Source organism: Monodon monoceros, unplaced genomic scaffold (genome assembly GCF_005190385.1).
Source record: "Monodon monoceros isolate NGI ecotype Baffin Bay Population unplaced genomic scaffold, NGI_Narwhal_1 Super_Scaffold_18, whole genome shotgun sequence".
Classification (NCBI taxonomy): domain Eukaryota; kingdom Metazoa; phylum Chordata; class Mammalia; order Artiodactyla; family Monodontidae; genus Monodon; species Monodon monoceros.
The window spans coordinates 168464728-168470070 of NW_021703774.1; the positions used below are offsets into that span (position 1 = coordinate 168464728).

At 47.2% G+C, this 5343-nt stretch overlaps 1 non-coding gene across 1 annotated transcript; it reads right to left on the reverse strand.

Annotated features, from left to right (window-relative positions):
- Positions 1–5271: 5271 nt before the first annotated feature.
- On the reverse strand, positions 5272–5343 carry TRNAE-UUC. The gene has a single exon. It is a non-coding gene; the product is annotated as a tRNA-Glu (tRNA).

Consider the following 5343-nt stretch of genomic DNA (forward strand, 5'->3'; position numbering starts at 1 on the left):
GGCGGAGCCCGCGCCCGACCCGCCCGCGTCCCCGCGTCGCCTGGGGTAGAGGGCGCGCCCTGGGCCTGGGGCGGGGCCGGCCGCTGGGAGCGTGCGGCAGCCTCAGTCTACGAGCGCTTATCTGGGAGCCGCACTAGATGGAGGGCTTTTCATACACGATCGCATTTACTGCGCCGGACAACCCAGGAAACAGGGATTATTAGCTCCTTATGCATAAACGGGAAAGTGAAGATTAAGCTAATTGCTCAGGGTCTCGAAGCTGAAGGGTGGCCGAGCTGGATGCTTGGGAAAAAAGACCCAGCTGCAGTCTCGGTTTTGTGTTCCCTGGCCCAGCCTTAAAGGCCTTAAACTCTTAACACCACACTTTCACCAATGGACAGATCATCCAAAATGAAAATAAATAAGGAAACACAAGCTTTAAATGACACATTAGACAAGATGGATTTAATTGATATTTACAGGACATTCCATCCAAAAAAAAAACAGAATATACTTTCTTCTCAAGTGCTCATGGAACATTCTCCAGGATAGATCATATCTTGGGTCACAAATCAAGCCTCAGTAAATTTAAGAAAATTGAAATCGTATCAAGTATCTTTTCCGACCACAACGCTATGAGACTAGATATCAGTTACAGGAAAAAAACTGTAAAAAATACACACACGCTGAAAAGCAATTAAGCCCTTGCGCCACAGCTACAAAGCCTGCGCTCTAGAGCCCATGAGCCACAACTACTGAGCCCAAATGCTACAACCACTGAAGCCCGTGCTCCTAGAGCCCGTGCTCTGCAACAAGAGAAGCCACTACAATGAGAAAGCCCGTGCACCACTACGAAGAGTAGTCCCTGCTCGCCGCAACTAGAGAAAGCCTGTGCACAGCAACGAAGACCCAACGCAGCAAAAAAAAAAACTAGAGACAAATGACAATGAAAACACAATGACCCAAAACCTGTGGGATGCCGCAAAAGCAGCTCTAAGAGGGAAGATTATAGCAATACAATCCTACCTCAAGAAACAAGAAAAATCTCAAAAAAAACAACCTAACCTTACACCTAAAACAATTAGAGAAAGAAGAACCAAAAAACCCCAAAGTTAGCAGAAGGAAAGAAATCATAAAGATCAGATCAGAAATAAATGAAAAAGAGATGAAGGAAACAATAGCAAAGGTCAATAAAACTAAAAGCTGGTTCTTTGAGAAGATAAACAAAATTGATAAACCATTAGCCAGACTCATCAAGAAACAAAGGGAGAAGACTCAAATCAATAGATTTAGAAATGAAAAAGGAGAACAACTGACACGGCAGAAATCCAAAGGATCATGAGAGATTACTACAAGCAACTATATGCCAATAAAATGGACAACCTGGAAGAAATGGACAAATTCTTAGAAAAGTACAACTTTCTGAGACTGAACCAAGAAGAAATAGAAAATATTAACAGACCAATCACAGGCACTGAAATTGAAACTGTGATTAAAAATCTTCCAACAAACAAAAGCCCAGGACCAGATGGCTTCACAGGTGAATTCTATCAAACATTTAGAGAAGAGCTAACACGTATCCTTCTCAAACTCTTCCAAAATATAGCAGAGGGAGGAACACTCCCAAACTCATTCTAAGAGGCCACCATCACCCTGATACCAAAACCAGACAAAGATGTCACAAAAAAAGAAAACTATAGGCCAATATCACTGATGAACATAGATGCAAAACTCCTCAACAAAATACTAGCAAACAGAATCCAACAGCACATTAAAAGGATCATACACCATGATCAAGTGGGGTTTATCCCAGGAATGCAAGGATTCTTTAATATATGTGAATCAATGTGATACACCATATTAACAAACTGAAGGATAAAAACCATATGATAGGGCTTCCCTGGTGGCACAGTGGTTGAGAGTCCGCCTGCCAATGCAGGGGACATGGGTTCGTGCCCCGGTCCGGGAGGATCCCACATGCCGCGGAGCGGCTGGGCCCGTGAGCCATGGCCGCTGAGCCTGTGCGTCCGGAGCCTGTGCTCCGCAACGGGAGAGGCCACAACAGTGAGAGGCCAGCGTACCACAAAAAAAAAAAAAAAAAAAAAGAAAGAAACGAAATGGAGTTATTTGTAGTGAGGTGGATGGACCTAGAGTCTGTCATACAGAGTGAAGCAAGTCAGAAAGAGAAAAACAAATACTGTATGCTAACACATATATATATAGAATCAAAAAAAAAATGGTTCTGATGAACCTAGGGGCAAGACAGGAATAAAAACACAGATGTAGAGAATGGACTTGAGGACACGGGGAGGGGAAGGGTAAGCTGGGACAAAGTGAGAGTAGCAATGACATACATACACTACCAAATGTAAAATAGATAGCTAGTGGGAAGCAGCCGCATAGCATAGGGAGATCAGCTTGGTGCTTTGTGACCACCTACAGGGGTGGGATATGGAGGATGGGAGGGAGACGCAAGAGGGAGGGGGTAAGGGGATATATGTATACATACAGCTGATTCACTTTGCTGTACAGCAGAAGCTAATACAACATTGTAAAGCAATTATACTCCAATAAAAATGTTTAAAAAAAGGAAAAAAAGAAAAGAAAAGGCTTTAAACTCCTAAGATCTGGCCTTGACCCGTCGCCCAACCAGACTAAGGGGGCATTCCTGCCCCATTTCAGAGCCCAAGCCATGTGAGACCTCAATGACTTGACCTGTAGGGAGAATGTCTTTGTTTTCCTGATTGACCTGCAACCTTGGTTGAGGCACTCTGGCCTCAGTTTGTTCATCGGTAAAATGGTGGAGCTGCCCATTCCTTCTCACAAGCTCAGGTGCCTTCTCCACATGGCATGGGGATGAGACCATAGAGAACACCATGCTTTTGAAACTAAACAGTGATGTGTCCTGTCTATTCTAACAATAGGTTAGATGTCCATCCTCTCACCTGGCCTCAACTTCCCTGCATTCTTTTTCTTTACATAAATTTATTTATTTATTTATTTATTGGCTGCATTGGGTCTTAGTTCCTGTGCGTGGGCTTTCTCTAGTTGCAGAGAGCGGGGCCCACTCTTTGTTGTGGTGTGCGGGCTTCTCATTGCAGTGGCCTCTCTTGTTGTGGAGCACAGGCTCTAGGCGTGTGGGCTTCAGTAGTTGTGTCTTGAGGTCTTTAGAGAGCAGGCTCAGCAGTTGTGGCACACGGGCTTAGTTGCTCCGCGGCATGTGGGATCTTCCTGGACCAGGGCTCAAACCCGTGTCCCCTGCATTGGCAGGCAGGTTCTTAACCACTGCGCCACCAGGGAAGTCCATTCCCTGCATTCTTGAAGGCACCAGATCCACCTCAAAAGGGGGAGGCAGGGCTTCCCTGGTGGCGCAGTGGTTGAGAGTCCGCCTGCCGTTGCAGGGGACACGGGTTTGTGCCCCGGTCCGGGAAGATCCCACATGCCGCAGAGCGGCTGGGCCCGTGAGCCATGGCCGCTGAGCCTGCGCGTCCAGAGCCTGTGCTCCGCAACGGGAGAGGCCACGGCAGTTAGAGGCCCACGTACCACAAAAAAAAAAAAAAAAAGGTGGGGGGGGCAGGTCTGAATCTCTAGGGCTTAGGGAGGGGTGTTTTGTCTATAAAAGCATATTTCATTTTATGATTTTACATTTGAAAAAAAGTAAATACCCAGAAAGAAAAGCAGCAGGCCTACAGCCAATGGTTTCCCCATCAGTCAGAGGGGATAAGTGGGAGTTTTATTTGTCAAAGAGGAACCTGGGCTTTTTGGGGGTTTTTTTAACTTTTTTTTTTTTTTTTTTTACTTTGGCTATGTTGGGTCTTTGTTGCTGCGCGCGGGCTTTCTCTAGTTGTGGCGAGCGGGGACTACTCTTCGTTGTGGTGCATGGGCTTCTCGTTGTGGTGGCTTCTCTTGTTGCAGAGCACGGGCTCTAGGCACACGGGCTTCAGTAGTTGTGGCTCACAGGCCAAGTAGTTGTGTCTCGCAAGCTCAGTAGTTGTGGCTCACGGGCTCTAGAGCGCAGGCTCAGTAGTTGTGGTGCACGGGCTTAGTTGCTCCATGGCATGTGGGATCTTCCCGGACCAGGGCTCGATCCCGTGTCCCTTGCATTGGCAGGCGGATCCTTAACCACTGTGCCACCAGGGAAGTCCCCAAACCCATGCTCTTTCCTCTACACCATGCTGTCTAATGTGAGATTTTGGGAGGGACAGCAAACACGGTTCCTCTCTCCTTGACCCTATCCCCGGGGGCCGCAGGATCCTGCTGCAGGGAGGCACATACTTACACCAACCCTCCTCCAGAGGCCTTGAGCTCCCCTGCTGTGCTGACTCAGTGACTCTGCTCAGCTCAGCCTGGCCTATGAGCATTTGAATACCCAGGGCTGCTGCCCACTGGTCACTGCTCCATAACCAGGTGGTGCCCAGCCCAGAGCCCCAAGGTCCAGCCACCAGAAGGGAGTTGTGTTGGGTACTCACCTACTCACTGCGGAGGGTTCTAAGTCTGCAACTCAGGTAACTGGGAAACAAGTGACTGGGACTTACCAACCCCAGGTTGCTGGAGCCAAGTGCCTGCCGAACCCAGGTGCTAGGCTGGGTTGGACTCTGCCCACCAACAGCAAAACCACATTACCCAGGAGGCTTAGAGGACAGATGTTCTGGTTAACTGGATTTGCCAGATATCTTAAGGCTAATTGGCAATGCCTTTTAATGCCTGGCTTTAATAGCAAAAAATTAGAAAGACCAAAATGTCCAGCAATAGGGGACTTGCATATGTAAGTTGTTCATTTAATGGAATACTATGAAGTCATTCCAAATGTTACAAAAAAAGTTCAGCAACTGGAGAAATTGTTATACATATATATTTTTAAATTTTATGTGTGTATGTATGTATTTATTTGGCTGCGTTGGGTCTTCATTGCTGCTTGCTGGCTTTCTCTAGTTGCGGTGAGCAGGGGCTACTCTTTGTTGCGGTGCTCAGTCTTCTCACTGCAGTGGCTTCTGTTGTTGTGGAGCATGGGCTCTAGGCGCACAGGCTTCAGTAGTTGTGGCTCGTGGGCTCCAGAGCACAGGCTCAGTATTTGCGGCGCACGGGCTTAGTTGCTCCCTGACATGTGGGATATTCCCGGACCAGGGCTTGAACCCGTGTCCCCTGCATTGGCAGGCAGATTCTTAACCACTGCACCACCAGGAAAGTCCAGAAATTGTTATATTAAGTGAAAAGTTTCGGAACAGTAGGACAGAATTAGCCCTTGTTTGTAATTTTTTTTTTTTTTTTTTTTTTTTTTTTGCGGGATCTTAGTTCCCTGACCAGGGATTGAACCTGGGCCACAGCAGTGAAAGTGCCGAGTCCTAACCACTGGACCACCAGGGA